General features: G+C 48.0%; 2 pseudogenes; both read left to right on the forward strand.

Annotated features, from left to right (window-relative positions):
- The first annotated feature begins 6,978 nt into the window (after window positions 1–6,978).
- On the forward strand, window positions 6,979–8,533 carry LOC123186852 (zealexin A1 synthase-like; annotated as a pseudogene).
- A 7,266-nt stretch (window positions 8,534–15,799) lies between these two features.
- LOC123184150 (noroxomaritidine synthase 3-like) lies at window positions 15,800–17,319 on the forward strand (annotated as a pseudogene).
- Window positions 17,320–17,561: the final 242 nt, after the last annotated feature.

Here is a 17,561-nt window from a genome sequence, read left to right on the forward strand (position 1 = left end):
CTGGTAAGGAATACACCCCCGCGTAATTAGCTCCATATGGTTGCATTCTAATTAATGAAGCCAAATTTCTAAATGGTTCACATTCCTTCCGCAGGCGACTGAAAGCAGTAGCGCGGAGTCGACTAAGAGCAACCCTTGGGACACCACTCTAAATTGGGGGTTGAATGTAATGAAGAACAAGGATAAGCTCAGTAAGCCGACGTCAGCTGGTCGTGTGGCCGGCAAAGGCTTGTCGACAAAATGGGGGTCATACTATACCGCTGGTGTGCGGAAGGAGAAAAAGACCAGCTCGGAAAGCCAGGCGCGAGAGGTTCAAGAACTCAAGGCACAGGTGGCGCGGATTCCGGAGATTGTCCAAGAGCAAGTGGAACAACGACTCGGAGCGACGATCACCGCCCTTGTGCCTACCTTGATCTCGGGGTTGAGTGCGTGGATTGCGGGCGGCCAACAGGGGCCGCCCCCGATTCCTAGCTTCACGGCCAGCAACTCGCATAATGCGATGGCGGGGCCATTGGTGCCTCCGGCGGAGGCGGCATTGGTGTCTCCGACGCCGGCACGGGAGCTTAATGCACCCGGGTGTACGCTGGCCGGCACCTCTTCAGCAAGCGGCCCCTCCGTCAACTGCACGCCCGCCGTTGGCGGTGCCTCGACATTAGCCGAGCTCGACGCCATCATCACAGTAACTAATTAAGCCTCTCTCGGCCGAGGACTTCATCTCCTTGCCTTTGACTGGGCATCCCTGACGCCCTACATGTTTTCGCAGGGCGCCGCCGATGTTCCGTGCACTCTCCTCCACTTCGTGAACAACGAGTTGGTCGATGTCGCCAAGGGCAAAATCGTTCAACCGGGCAACCCCTTGTTCCACGGTACCCAGATGCCACCCAACTTGTTTAGGGTTCAACTGGTTCGGGTGCTGCCAGGCTGCGACGACTTGTTACCTCCGATTCGACCCGTCGGGGCCGACGATGAAGACGTGATGACCCTCAACGCCTGCCTGAGCTGGCCCCTGCTTTGGCCGAAGAGCCAGATTCGTTTGGGGGCAGGGGACACCACCCCAAAGACAACACCGCCAGTCGTGTCGGCGCCAAGTCGGCCCCATGGCAAGACCGCCGTAATGGTGCCGGACATCCCTATGCCACTGGATCCAAACATGCATATGGCACAGGATCAGAACGACGACGACGACGACGATGATACATTTGGCAATGTCGATCAGTACTTTGCCGAGCATGGGTACGATGGCGACTTCATGGGGCCTCCTTCTCAAGAACCAAACCCAACAAAAGACGTGTGCGATCTAGCTCGTACCGCGGAGAAGCCAAGTTGCAACAGGCGCCGTCTGGCGTTCAGCTCTCAGGAGACGCCTCCGGCTGCCGACTTCACCGAGCCTCAGATAGGCGAGGTGCGAAATATTATCAGCCCCAACACACTCAAGAAGGCGGTCTGTGAGCAGAACTCGGTCCCATTACAGGAGAAGAAGAAGGCACGCAAAAGAAAGACTAAGAAGGGTGCGAGCCAGCCGGCACCGAGTACGATCCGTGCTCAGGACGGGCCACCTTCACCGCAGGATATCTCGAGGAGGGTGCATGTGGCGGGTAGGGCGATGCTACCGACAAATATGCTCAATGCTGCAACCGGTGCTATGCGGAGTCTGCATGACAGTGTTCTTGCTTTGGAGAAGCGGCGTCTCAGAGAGAAGGATGTGGCATACCCGGTTTTCGCGGCCAAGGTGCCAGAGGGCAAGAGCTTTGTGGATAACTCCATCGGGCGTACGATCGTCCTGCGTTTTGATGACATCCACGCTATATTGAACCTTCATCCGCTGCACTACACCTTCGTTCGGCTATTTTCGCTGAGTATGGAGATGCGGATCATTCGCGACAAGACCCCGGACATCGTGATAGTCGACCCCTTCTACATGCGTGCCAAGATCTTGGGCAGCGCTGGGGACCGGCAAGTCGCGAGTTCTTACCTCGAAGGCGTCATTCTGGCAAACCAAGATAAGGATAACTTCCTCGTGCCTTACTTTCCCGAGTAAGTCCTCCCCTCAACCGGCCCGTAACATATGAATTCTTACATTTCGATCGTTTTTCTTTTAACATTCCGTGTTTTCTGCAGTGACACACGTTGCACGCTCATCCTCCTAAGCCCCAAATATTCTATGGCCACGTATTTCGACCCAGACCGTCAGTCGAACGTAGACTACACAAATGTCAAGAAGGTTCTTGATGATGTTCTCCCCGGCTACGCCCATTCTGGAGGCACCTTCACCAGGCCTATTCGTAAGTACGGCAAGCACGTGTTCTCCCACAATACGATGTTCTGCTGCGTCAAGCAGCCGCCTGGCGGTCAGAAGGGTGCCTACTACGCCATCCATCACATGCGGGCGATCGTACGGGACCATCATCAACTTCTTCTACCGAGTAAACTCAAAGATTGGGCCGCGAGCGTGTCGGCAATCCAGGACGCGGACCTCCGACAAGAATTCTTTCGCATCCAGTCGGAGTTTGCGGAAATCATCCATCAAGATGTCCTTCGTACCTCGGGGCAGTTCTACCTCAGAAATCAACCGTCCAACAGTGACATCGACACAATGCTACAAATGCAGGATGACAACGCCCGTTCTTTCATGACTCCCACGATAGACGGCAGCTTCATCCACGCTCCGGTCCCTTGAGTCGAGTTGTCTAGTTCTGAAACATCGATTGGCTCATGTTGTAATTAAACTTTAATGAACTTGTAGTATGTCTCTTTGGTTTCGAGAGTCGTTCAACTTAGATGTAATCGATGCTATTAATGTCTTGCTTTTCTCTTCCGATCGTTCTGTTGCATACTTATATATTGCTTATGTATTGTCTGTGAATTGGTACTAACGTTTCGTTTGGCTAGTGCATAGCGATGCCGACGTATGTCGTGTACAAGGGTAAGGTTCCCGGAGTCTACGATGACTGGGAGGAGTGTCGGAGACAGGTTCACCGATTCAGCGGTAACAGTTACAAAGGGTACACCACTAGGGCCGAGGCCGAATCTAGATACGCCCGCTATCTAGCGGGAGAGGGGAGGGAGCGTTGGAGGAACCGGATGAAGACGAGTTTCATCGTGATGATGCTCATCGTGATGACCGCAGCTCTCTTCTATGTGATGGTAGTTTAGATGATCGATATCGACTTGTAATGTGAAGACAGACTCGCTACTCGCGGTCTCGAGACTTGTAATATAATGTTCTATCTTTGTTCGGTGTTTTCAATTCGGAGACTAATATGATGAATTGTATTCGGAGACTAATATGATGAATTGTATTCAAAGACTATACATTTGATGAATCTGTTGTTGATGTGTGCTGTCTATATTTTGTCAAACTATACATTTTATAACCTGTGCAAAAAACAGAAAATAAAAAAATAAAAAAAAACCTAATATTCATACTAATGGTGCATCACATGACAGTGCGCCATTAGTATGACAGTGCATACTAATGGCGCATCACTGGGCAGTGCGCCATTAGTATGCCGCGGTTACTAATGGCGCATCCAGAGGTGGTGCGCCATTAGTATGCCAAAGCACCTGGGTATACATGGCCCCTGGGAGGCATACTAATAGCGCACCCTTGCATATACTAATGGCGCACCCGTGGTGCGCCATTAGTATACCAGATACTAATGACGCACCAGGTGGTGCGCCATTAGTAAAAATTACTAATGGCGTGCTATCAATGGCGCACCACGGATGCGCCATTAATAGCCATAATAGGTGCGCCATTAGTAGGGGTTTTTCTAGTAGTATATGGGAAAATTTATTGTTAATGACGATACTGAAAACTTTCAGTAATCCCGATAGGGTGATGCGCAAGACCAGAAGTACAAGAGGGGATCGCATACACGACGTTTACCCAGGTTCGAGCCCTCGTGGTAGAGATAACACCTTACTCCTGCTTTGGTTTGAGTCTTACTAGAGAGGTAACACCCTGCTCCTGCTTTGCTTTGAACCTTGCCGCCCCACGATCCACGCACGCATTCATCTCCATGAAACGGCATGAAAAATACACATGAAATAGCAGCATTGACCATTCCTAATTCTGCGACTTCCATTACCAAGCAAAAGGCCAAGAAGGTGCTAGATGTATGCTTAATCTCCCCATCGCAGATTGCATTGCAAATGTGCCAGGCAGACTTGCTGGTGCTCCTTGAGCATCTAGTTGTACACCTCAACGGTAGCTTCGTGGCCATGCATGACGTGGCACCATCGGTCGAGCGCGGCATCACCGGGCCAGGCGGTCTACCGGCACCCGCCCTTTCAGCACGGACATGACGAGACGGATCCTATATATTCATGTTGAGCTTGCCGACGCGAGCCGAACGAATGCAGCCGAGGAGGCCGTGGTAGTGCACCACGCCGAATATCACCTTATCTAGGATGTGGAACTTGCCATGCCCGCGCCGTGAGCGTGTAGATCGTTGTCTCGAACACATGTGCGCTGATGTCCACCAGGATGCGGCTGGATGGACGGCTGCCTGTGGCGTGCATATTGCTGGTTGTGTAGAAAACTTCTGTCGAGGGGAAATGACTGTGGGTTAGAAAAATATGTACATCTCATTTTAAGGTTGAGGTTAGCGTGACTAGGTCTAGCTATTTTCTTATTTTCGAGTTTTTACTATGACATTTATACTGACTGGAGAAAAGGGGGGAAATGTGGCAAAAAAAGGTTCTTAACTCAAGAACAATATTTCACTGCCAACGCATGCAAAATCTCAATGGATGAGACCTATAGATTTCTTTCTTATGCGTCCATTGTAGAAGAAACGCTATGTGCATAATCTAAATGATCATGGTCTCATATATTTTTCAATCATGGTTGCATTATATGTTTTTTTATACGCTCAAGACATTTTTTTTCTCAATTTCCTGCTGCAATGTGTGGGGTATCTATTAGTATAAATTAAAACAAGGGCACCAATACTTGGTCTAGTCCTATCTATTTTCTGCAGTCAACTCTACCTATTGGTTGATTCATATAAATAAGAGGGAGTTGTTACTTGCTTGTTGCTCGCGGCAACAATGAAATTTTTTGACTTTTCAAATTGCTATTTATTGTTAAGCCAGCACCCTGGCGTGTCAAGTTAGCTAGCTGTTGTTTTTGGTCAAATTGAATAAATGTTATATACAAGGCACATCAACTTGTGAATCTAGATAGCTGGAGGGTGAGGGGTTCAACGTTCTTCTTCTGCTTGCCTCCGCCGACTCTTTAAGAAAGTTTTCCCATCTTTATCTCTTTCCTCCTCCACAAGAAAAGCTCTTCTCCTCCCGTCGGCGCCGCCGTCGTTCCGCCCCATCTTCCGATGGCCTCTAGGCCATGGAGGTGCGGAGGATCTCGGCCCCCCGCCGGCGGGAGGGACCCCGTTCTCGTTCTTGTTAGAGTCAGCATCTTGGTTGGGGATGTGTGGCGGCGGCGATGTCCTTTAGTAGGAATAATGTCTCCCATGTTCTATCCCCGGTCCGATGGTGCGTCTAGCATCGTCGGAGGGCGTGTGGAGATTTGTCTCCGTCAGATCTTGCGGGATTTGGTCGGTGCTGGTCTTCGGTGGATCTATTTGGATCCGGTCTCCGTTCGTCTTCATTTAGGTGTTTACAGGTTTGATCCTTCTGATCTACGACTTTCTTCATCGGCGATGGTTGCTACTCTGGTGCGCTGGTCCTTTGGGGTCTTAGCACGACGACTTCCCGACTGTCTACTACAACAATGTTGGTCCGACTCCGGTGAGGGAGGGGCGATGACGGCGGCGCGCCTTCGGCTCGCTCCAGTGCTTGTAGTCGTCTCTAAGTGGTTGACAGACATGGTTGTAATTTTTATTACTTCTGTTATTTTTTGTACTCCCATGATTGAAGATGAATAGATTGGAAGTTTCTCACAAAAAAAGAAAGTTATCCAATCACTCTCGGGCCGGCTGGCACCAACCAAGGGGAGGCGGGGCTCCCTCCAATCATTCGAAGAGCTGAGATCTCCTAAAGGAAAAATTAGCTACTCCCTCCACCTTTCTATGGCCTAATGCATTTTTTTAGACTGCCTCTGGCTATTCTAAATGTAAATAACTTTCTTTATAAATTGGTTAAAATTCATTAAATTTGACTTTCTAAAAATATTAGACACTGCATTAGGTAACGGATGGGGTGTAAATTTTGTGAGAGCCACTTGTCGTGTAATTTGCATGTCATATATTATTGCTCTAACACATGATCAATGTTAGTCTCAAAAATGCATTAGGCCCATATATATGATGAATAGTAACACTATATATATGCGTACTTGGAGGATGGCGGCAAAGCCGGCAAAAGCAAGCAGGAGAGGGTGTACTGCTGCTGCTGCTGCTATACGAACAATGACACTAAAACAATAAGAGAAGCAGCTAAATGTTTTGGAAACCAATGAATAAATGTTTTAAACAAAGGTGTAGTCATACATCAGGGCAAGCATGTAATAACGAGTTCAAGTAAGAGAAACGGTCAGTTTGACCACCATGGCTGCTAGCTTGAGTTGGCATATTATACTTTCCGTGGACTGCGGGAGCTCACTCGTGGATAAAAATCAACCAAAAGGAATGCCGTAGACATTATTGCAGGCTGATAACGATGAGAAAGATCATGGACTTGGCCTCCGGTGGACATTATTTACAGGCTTCTAGACACCCGATTGTTTCAAACTTCTGAACGTGATTTGATCAGGGGTGTGGCTAGATCATAGTTGACTGAGACTTAATCAAGTTTTAGTCAAGTGAGAAAACATATAAAGGAGAACAAAAAATTAAGAAAATTTTACACAGATCTTCGTGTAAGATTCCACGAATATAGCATCGACTAAACTTGGTTAAGTCTGAGGTTTAGCAATCCCGTTGACTAATAAACAACAGCTCTCTGCGATCCACCAATCGAGCCATTTAAATTCAGGACGTGGTCATTCGATGTAAAGAGGCACACACAAGAAGAATGGAGCCTGCAGCACTACCGTTGCTCTGGTCCGTTGCCCCCTTAATCATCGTACTCTTCTTACTTGTCATTAAAATCTACACCTCGTCTCCGGCGGGAAAGCGGCTGCCGCCGGGGCTATGGCAGCTGCCACTCGTAGGCAGCCTCCACCACTTCCTGCTGTCGCGCCATGGCGACCTGCCGCACCGTGTCCTGCGGGAGCTCTCTCGCAAGCACGTCCCGCTCATGCTGCTCCGCTTCGGTGCTGTGCCCACGCTGGTCGTCTCATCTGCCGAGGCTGCCAGGGAGGTCCTCAAGACGCATGACGCAGCCTTCGCCAGCCGCCACCTCACGCCAACGCTGGACATCTTCAGCCGCGGCGGCCAAGACATCCTCTTCTCCCCCTACGGTGACCTGTGGCGCCAGCTCCGCCGCATCTGCCTGCTCGAGCTCATGAGCGCACGCCGCGTCCTGTCCTTCCGCCACATCCGGGAAGACGAGGTCGCCGCCTTGATCAGCTACATCACAGACGAGTGCGCTCGCGGTGGCGGCTGCACGGTGGTAGAAATCGGCCAGCTGATCACCCGCACGGTCAACGGCATCGTGGTGCGGTCGGCCGTCGGCGGACGATGCCCGCGGCGGGACGAGTTCCTGCACGTGCTTGACCGGTCGGTGAAGCTTGCCGGTGGCTTCAACCTGTCTGACCTCTACCCATCGTCAGAGCTGGCGCGCTGGCTCAGCGGCGCCCTCCGGGAGACCGAGCGGTGCAACCGCAAAGCGCGTGCGATTATGGACGATTTCATCCGCGAGCGCGTCGACGGTGCCGGCGAGAGCACGGAGGACATTCTCGGGGTGCTGCTGAGGGTGCAGAAGGACGGTGGGGCGCAGTGCTCTCTGGACCTCACCACCGACATCATCACCACCGTGGTCCAAGAAATGTTCGTAGCCGGGAGCGAGACCTCGTCGACAACGCTGGAATGGGCCATGTCGGAGCTGGTGAGGAACCCGCGCGTTCTCCACAAGGCCCAGGCGGAGGTGCGAGAGGCACTCCATGGACGGAGCAAGCTAGTGGAGGGTGACCTCGCTGGCGGGCGGCTGAGCTACCTCAACTTGGTGATCAGGGAGACATTGCGGTTGCACGCACCGTTGCCCTTCCTGCTACCACGGTCCACGGCAGTGCCGGGAGCCATGCGAGGTGATGGGCTACCACATCCCCGAGGGTACAAAGGTTCTCTTGAACGCCTGGGCCTTGGGCAGGGACGATTCCTACTGGGAGGACGCTGAGGCGTTCAAGCCGGAGAGGTTCGAGGAGAGTGGCACCGCCGCCATGGACTTCAAGGGCGGCCACTTCGAGTATCTTCCCTTCGGGTCCGGCAGGAGGATGTGCCCAGGCGTGGCGCTCGGCCTCGCCAACATGGAGCTGCTGCTCGCCAGCCTCCTCTACCACTTCAACTGGGAGCTCCCCGGCGGCGGGAGACCGCAGGAGCTCGACATGTCTGAGGCGTTTGGCATCGCCGTCAGCAGGAAGTCCAAGCTCGTGTTGCGCGCTATGGAGCATATCAGGTTCGAAAATTAATAGGTTTAGGACGCCGATAACATCCACACGTGTGGCATTAGACGTCCGCCTACACACCGTGTGTAGTGTGAGCAGGAGGCAACCTATACGGGCAGTGTGTGGACGAACATTAGAATTGTCCATACATATGGGCGTAGCTATTTCGTGCTACACGCCCAACAAGTACTACTCATCTTCATTTCATGCGTGTGCCACGAAGCAAAAATGCCCACACGTCCTGACGCAGCTACGTTAGGTATCCGCGAGATGGCGATTTAGCTGCCATCCGGAATGACGGATGTAGTTATTCGGGATGGCAAATGTAGTTGCAAAAGCATGGCAACTCTATCTGTTTGGTTACCTATAGTTGCCATGTCTAATTTATGGTAGTTGTCGCATGTAAACAAACCATAGTTGCCGTGTGTGATTAACTACTTGCTACATATGGTCAAACAGTAGTTGCATTGTGTATTTTACCTAGTTGCCATGTGTTGTCCAATCATAATTGTCATGTATGGTTAATCGCAGTTGCCATGTATGTTTATCTGGTTGCCACATACCCACAATTGCAGTTACCGTCTAGCAACGAATCATAGTTGCCGTGTGTGTTTACCTAGTTGCCACGTACGCGTAACAGCAGTTGCCATCCAACAATGTACGAGTGTCGTGTGGGTGAAAAGTAGTTCGCCCACACGCGCGTGGACTAGGTGGTGCCTGTGTGGGCAGAAACTAGTTCGCCCACACAACGCAGCTGGTAAGCCGCATGTTGCAGGGCGTGTGAGCGAACTCTCCAACGCCCACACACCAGCCCCGTCTTACGTGGCATGCGAAAACTGCCTCGGTGTGTCAAGATTCATGCAAATTTAACTGGACGATGATCCACGCATGTGGGTGAGTTGTAAAATTACCACACATATGGGCGTTAGTATTTTTGAGGGTTTATTATCTCACCTGCTTGAAAAAAAATCAATTTAGCTCTGCGGATCATGGAACTGAGCGATATGGTGTAACCAATACTAAGATCATGTCTTCTTTTTCTTGTCGTGTTGTCTCGTCACCCTCTATGTCATGTTTTATGCTAGTGTTGGTATTGATGTGCACATGGTTAGTTTTATGGGAGGATGATGTACCAGCCGAGGCTGCTGTCATTGTAATGTGCCTAACATGTGTTCGTAATAAAGCTTTGCTTTAACCCTAAAAAGAAGTTTTGTAGTGCTGCCATCAGATTTGGCGGTCACTTTGCTCTTGAGGTACACTATTTCAAGGACAGTTTAGAACTTTTCATTTTATGGAAAAAGTTCAAAACAAACCTTGAACTAATAGACAAAAGCTAAATCAGATCCTAAACTTCAAATTCTTGAAATCAGCACACTGAACTATCTAATCCCGGTCTATTTTAATCCTTGAGTGTGTTCCCAAACAGGGATCGTTGATATGACACGTTGAACCTGGGATGGTTGGCTACGGCCATACTGGGCTGGCCCATAAGGCAGGAGCGAAGCTTTTTTTTCTGCAACATTTTTTCCGAACCACGCCACATAAAAATGTTGAAAAAGAAGAGTACCTATTCTTATGAAGCCATCTCTAACTAATGGCTATTGGTAACATAAGTGAAGCACAAAAATATTTAAACACACGCAACGTGGAGATTTGAAAACATATCTTGTAATTTTTTGAAACATTTTCTTGAAAATTGTCAACAATTTTGAAATCCGGATATTCTTACAACCAAAAAACAATTTCTTTAGTTCCAAACATATTTTTAAATTTGAACATTTTTTGGAGTTACAAACAGTTTTTGAAAAACATTCATTTTTTAAGACCTGGATCATTTTTTAAAGCCCCAAGCATTCTTTAAAGTCCGAACAATTTTTGGCAAAAAATAATAAATTGTTGAAAACACGAACAATTTTGAAACCTGAACAAAATTTTAAAGTTCGAATTTTTTTCCCATTTGTAAGTTCTTTAGAGGTTGTTCACATTCTAAAATATTGTTCAGGTTTCAAAATATGTTTTTCTTTATAAATGTTCATGTTTTAAAAAAATTACTTTTAAATTTAGTTCAGGTTTCAAAAATTGTTAGTGATTTGAAAAAAAATCATGTTTAAAAATGGTTCATGTATAAAAAATATTCAGGGATTTAAAAACTAGTTCATGTTTGAAAATTTGTTTGTGTTTTTAAAAAAATGTAATTCCAAAAATTATTAATTTTTTTGCAAAACATGTTTGGAATTTGAAAATTGTCTATTGCTTTTAAGAATATCCGAATTTCAAAATCGTTGATTATTTTCAAGAAAATGTTTTCAAATCTCGATGCTTAGTCTGGTTAAATGCTACCACATTTCACATTTGTCACAAACAGTTATCAGGTGGAGTGGCTACACGACGAGTTCAGCAGTGCCAGATCTCAAGTTCGTTTCCCGTGAGTATTGTCTTTTTGGTATTTTTAAGTCAATAGAAAAACACATTTTGCATTCGGTGCGCCGGCCCAATCGCCGACAATCCCGGTTTAACCTACTACCATGTTGATAATCCCTTCAAAAACGCGCTCAAGGTTTAATATAGACCGGGATTAGATAGTTCGGTGCGCTAATTTTAGGGATTTGAAGTTCAGGGTTTGATTTATCTTTCATCTAAAAATTCAAGGTTTGTTTTGGACTTTTTCCTAATTTTATATTACTCTCTGTTATCATATATTCATATTTTCCACCCATGCATTATTACATAATGAATAATTCATTTTGTAATCCAGTACAATGAGAGCATGTACGAAAAAAAGTCAACGGATTTCGATACGAGCATTTCAACTCATAGCCCCTAAAAGTGTGATTGTAATATGTTTAAAACTCTGCCATGGAAGAAAACCAGATACTGCGTTGTGAACCCGATCGCACCAATTTTTTATCCTTTCTCCAACCCGTCCAATATTTGATGTGACACTACAAATCAGCATGAAATATACACATGCCTAGTGACGGCGAAATGTGTCACCTTAAATCCGGTCTGAACGCCCCCAAAGTTGCTAAGACGCTCGAAAAACCATCACAGAAAGTGATCTTAGGCGACGTTTCGTTTTTCATCATGAGGATTTTCGTCACAGAATAGCACACGTTTTGTAGTGAACTAAGCAACTATGTATGTTTCCATAAGTGGGCAGAGCCAAGTCCAATTTGTGCATACATGCGCAGCCACATATCACATACGCCACCACAGTTCCTCCTCACATGCAGGGTACTACAACAGTGATTAAGGGTCTCCTCATGGACATAGTTAAAGGCGGTCTCTGGCAATGCCATATTGAGTGGTCAGGGAAGGAGGGAGATAGCTTATGTCACTGCAGTACCTCCGCAAACCCACCATCGCATTGACAGTAGTAACCTTCATGTCCCTAAGGGAAAATGTTTAGTGGTTGACGTCACCCAACTTCTAAAATATTATTAACATAAACATACAAAGAGGATGTCGAATTCTATCGGTGTTCAGCGCCTAAACATACTAGGGTTCCTCCCTTTCCACGAGAAGTAGGAGTTTTACTTGGACCTAGAGACAACAAACATCAAAGAGATAATCATGCTAATAATGGATGAACGATCAAAGTCATACATGTAGGAATCCAACTAGGGTCTGGTGTTACAAAGAGATGAATAGGGAAATGGCGACAATGGTGATGACGATTGTTGATGTTGGAGTCTCCTTGATCGTGTTGATGGCATAGCGGAGCCCTTCTATTAATTCATCCTCCGGTTCCCTTCTGGGGGCTAGGGTTCTTGGTTCTGGAAAAAAAATTGATCTCTCTATCACTCTCATTCGTGACCCGAAGACACCGGGGAAAAATAGTCAACCATAGGCAGGCGACGCTACCTGGTACGAGTACCAGGTTCCATCTTCTTTCCTAGAAGCATTGTTTCGGCTGGGATTTGCTTTGTTTGATCGCACTTTCTTATGGTAGGTTCCCATCAACCCAATCAATGTGATTTTCACACATAGACTTGTGATTTCTCCTTTAATGCTCCAATCAAGATCATGGTGAAATTAATCAAAATGGGGCACGAATGCGGTAAGATACCGAAAATCCTACGACTATGGCACAAAACTAAAAGTTAAAAGTGATGCAACTTTGGACTAATCAGGGAGCGACACCCATGCCAAATCTTGAATATTATCATGAAGTTGTTAGGAGATATTGGTCGATTGGAAGTAAAAGAGTATGACCACGCTAAACGATCCTTGATGATGGGCCCAACGTAGATGAAGGCTCAACCCAGTCTCCTCTTTTATTTTACAGTCAATCGGGTCTCCTCATCAGGCCCACAATTCTGGGTGTACACGGTCCGGGCCGGTCCGAGCCATCGTTTGTATCGGCCGTCGGTGGGCCGGACCGGACCAGACCGAGTAGGCGAGCGGTTCTATATTGGGGGACCGAACCGGCACGGACGAAGCCCGAGCCAGACCGACGGGACCAAATGGACCGGCCAACAACCCCGGGCGTCGATGTGTGCGAGTGCAGCGGCGAGGTGGGCTATGTGCATGACTGATGTGACGAAGTGGACAACGTGCGCGAGCGGCTACGTGGGCGAGAAATTAGCTAACAACTGAAACTTCGGCGAAACCAACAAACTGAATTTTCTGAACCTGTTGAAACTGAACCAACGTAGCTCTCTCTCTCTCTCTCTCTCTCTCTCTCTCTCTCTCTCTCTCTCTCTCTCTCCCCGTAACTACCAGTCACTAGTCTCTAGTGCATGATCACACGAGCTTATGTAGATGAGTTTGTTACGGAGGTTGTTAGCGTAGTGGCCGCACCTACATCCTGTAACACTCGACGGATACATGAACACACGACCTGTTTCTCCCCTATTGCTCCTTCTTACACTGAAGAAACTGGCGAAACTGAAGTGCGTGAGAAATCCCAACGAGCACAGAGGGACTCCTTGAACAGCAGCGGTGGCTTCACTTCAGAGCGTTCGAATCATGGCCAGTTATTCCTGGTCGTGCCGGCTAGGCGTTTTCCTACCTGGGACAGCTGGTAGCCGGTGTACGTGTTGTCGCCATGGCAGGAATTGGTGCCAGACATGGCAAACTTGTGGGTCCCATGGAGGAAACATAACAATTTTTATGGCAACTTGTGGATGGTTGTTCTGAATGTTACTCGCTCCGTTTCATAATGTACTGAAAATACGTCTTACGATGTGTATAATGTTGTGTATTCGGTATTCTAAATGTAAATAATTTTCTCTATAAATTAGTTAAAGCTCGTTAAATTTGACTTTCTAAAAATATTATAGGCACTGCATTAGGTAACGGATGGAGTATACCTTTTTTGAGAGGCACTTGCACTAAAAAATGTCCACGGTAAAAATAAAAGCACCAGCATGCGCTAGAATGACGAAGCTATCTTGCAGGATGACACAGAAAGGTCACACGCAAAAGCATGAAAGCTCCAGATCAAAGAGCCAAGTACCAACAGCTCCATAACCTGTTAACGCAGGTACGGTTGGCGCCGTGGAGAATCCGTCACAACATGTATTTATTGTCATGCTCAAAAGTACCAGTGCTTGCTCAAGATTGACGAGCCAACCGCTTCCGAAAACAACGTTAGTGAATGTTAGGTGTCACAAATCATGCATATATACCAATGTCTATCGCTCGAGATTGTGTAGCCAATTGTCCCACTGGCTTGCAGAAATCTGCTTAGGCGTTGAAAGCAACCCTCAACTATTGGCAAACAACCTACTCAAAAACGCTATCCGCCTCGGTCACGTCTACCGTCTCCTCTTTTACACTCTCTTAGGCTTCAAATTAAGTGCAGATGTTTATAAAAGAAAACCAAGTTTCTTTTAAATTGATGGCGCGCATAAGGTTATATCAATCCTTCTCGCAAAAAAAAAAGGTTATATCAATCCACTATAAAACAAGGCGAAAGTATGTAAGCTCTTCAAGCAATCTTGCAAGCAATAAAGAATTCAACACACATCAACTCGTCGGTTGAACTATTTTTAGGCCGAAAGCCAAATATTAAAAGAAGTAAACTATTACAAGAGTACCCTTGGTACACTTGCCTGTTGCACCTGATGCACTAGATTTGCAAGGAGATATGTAAAAACAAGTGATAGATCTGTTTGTGTAACTTTTGGATTAATGAAGGGAAAATCGGAGTGGTGCCACTATTCCATTCGGATATTTCATGCATGTCACTAAGAATTGTAGCTGTGCCACTAACGAATGCGAAGATATTATCCAGATGCCTCTACGCCGTCTCAATGAGTTGCCATCAGGTCAGGCCTTCTTTCTGTCTCCTTGACCAGTTTTCTCCTATGTGAGACCAGGCAATTGTCAGGCCGGCCGTTGTTGCCTCGTGTGGGCTGTTGTGATAAAAAAAAATTTGCGAGGGTGGCTGTTGTGATAATTTTAGCATGGTCTTATCTCCTGTTCACCGTTGCCTCATTGCCGCTAGATGCTAGGGCCGGCAATCGAGAATTTTCATGAATCCTGCTGCCTACCTATGCGCTCATGTCCTTGCGGGTCAATATTGAAATTCTAGAATCCCTTAGTCGTAGGACAAATGAGATATATAACAAGCTATCTTACGGCTCTTCCTCTTTGCTGTTCGCAAATAAATATCAGAAAATTTAGATTTGAAGAAGCAAGTTTACAAACAAATGAAAAAAATCAATATACGGAAAGGCTAAATAATTGAAGTGAGATTTTTAGACATGGCAAATTGAATGTTTTTCATGGGAATTGATATTGGTGTGATGATGAAAAATTTAGATTACAAGCAAGGCAATTTTCTGACAAAAAATAAACTAATGAGGATTTATCATGCTCGCCATGTAATCTTGCATCCTTGATGAACACAAGTTACCATGAAAAACGTTCATTTTGTCATGCTTAAAAATCTGACGTCCACTGGATATTTGGGTTCTAATTATACTTGGTCATATTCGTTGATTGAAACTATTGGCGCAATATCTCTCTTGTTTCATTCTCTTCCTTCATGCTCTCTGGTTCTTGGGATTTCTCGCAACGAATTAAGTTGGCAAGATGGCAAGTTGAAGTCGACATCAACTTTTTTTTTTGCCTCCCCAAACCCTATCGGCGTCTCATCTCATCCAAAGAGTGTACTCTGCAATCCACCCACGTGTTCATGCGCCATCGACATCTCTTTCTTGCGATAGTCACCAGCATGGGTGCGTGTAGGATTCTGTAAATTCGAACGGGATTTATTGATGACTTAAGCATGTGATATAAGTACCGAAGGTGCACTGCATCCAAGCTTTTCTCGACTGCACCATGGGTTGGTTCGTAGGAGTCTTGTCTCTCCTTTGCTGCTTCCTCTTGTACTACCGTCATCTCCAGTCCAAGAAAACATGCAAGGAGGAGCCCACCGAATGGCCATTGGTGGGCCATCTTTTCGGCATGATCGCTGACCTGAGGCGACCGAATTACCATGACTGGGCCACCGTGATCCTCGCCGGCACACGCCACAACTTCGCAGGTCATACGGGGCTAGCCGGCGTCCGGTTCTTCGTCACCTGCGATCCGTCCAATGTGCGCCACATCTTCACGTCCAACTTCCTCAACTACCCCAAGGGCGAGGAGTTCGCGGAGATCTTCGACGTCCTGGGCCACGGCATCTTCAACGCCGACGGTGAGTCTTGGCAGCGGCAGCGTGCCAAGTCCCAGCTCCTGATGGCCGCCCCCCGTTTCCGCTCTTTCTCTGCACGGTGCAGCCGTGACAAGGTGGAGAAGAGCCTCCTTCCATTCCTAGCGCACGCTGCTGACGCCGGCGCCCGCTGTGACCTACACGACGTGTTCCTAAGGTTGACCTTTGACATGACCTGCAAACTCGTCTTCGGGGTCGACCCCAGCTGCCTGCAGATCGGCCTCCCCGATGTGCCCTTCGCTCGCGCCATGGACAACGTGCTGGAGACGGTCATCCTCCGGCACATCATCCCTCCGGCGTGCTGGAGGCTCATGTACCGGTATGAGGTCGGTCCAGAGAAGAAGATGGCCGTGGCTCGTAGGACCATCGACCGATTCGCCGTAGACATGATCGCCAAACGCAGATCCGATCTCAACCTCCACGTCGCGAATCCCCCGACATGCTATCGTCCTTTATATGCGACGGTGACGCAAGCTACGAGTTCTTGCGTGACACTGCAGTGAACCTCCTGCTCGCCGGCCGGGACACCACCGGCACAGCGCTGTCGTGGTTCTTCTACCTCCTATGCAAGCACCCGCGCGTGGAGCTGAGGATCCGGGATGAGCTGGCGCCGATCGCAGCCACAAAGATGGTGGCCGCGGCCAACGACATGGCGGTGTTCGACGTGACCGAGCTGAGCAACATGGTGTACCTGCACGCGGCGCTGTGTGAGTGCCTTAGGCTTTACCCGCCCGTGCCCTTCCAGCACAAGGTGGCAGCGCACAGTGACGTGCTCCCAAGCGGCCACCAGATGAAGACCGGCGACAAGATACTCGTCTACTCCTACTCCATGGGGAGGATGGATGGCGTGTGGGGCAAGGACTGCATGGAGTTCAGGCCGGAGAGGTGGATCGCCGATGACGGAAAGCTGAGGTACGAGCCGTCTTACAAGTTCATCGCCTTTAACACCGGTCCCAGGACCTGCCTCGGCAAGGAAGTGGCCTTCACGCAGATGAAGGTCGTCGTCGCCGCCATGCTGTGGAACTTCACGGTTGAGGCCGTGCCGGAGCACGTCGTCGAACCAAAGCTGTCCATCATACTCCACATGAAAAACGGGTTCGCTGTCACCATCAAGAGGAGGAACGTCACGGACGTGCAGGGCTAGCTAGCATATAGCAGACACGTACATGTAAGTACTGTGTATACACAAGTGCCATGTGAGCTTGCGAAAGTGGCATGTGTGCTTACAAACGATGTAATGGTGTGACAATAAAACGCAGCAGCTATATTTGTAGTAAGTTCCCTGAATTTGTATTTTGGGATTAGTCGATTTCATAGGAGAAGGAAGAAGGAGGTGAAACGCAGCACCAAGGTGGAGATGGGGGCACAGCAGAAACCGGCAGCGAG

Source organism: Triticum aestivum, chromosome 2A (assembly GCF_018294505.1).
Source record: "Triticum aestivum cultivar Chinese Spring chromosome 2A, IWGSC CS RefSeq v2.1, whole genome shotgun sequence".
Taxonomy (NCBI): Eukaryota; Viridiplantae; Streptophyta; class Magnoliopsida; order Poales; family Poaceae; genus Triticum; species Triticum aestivum.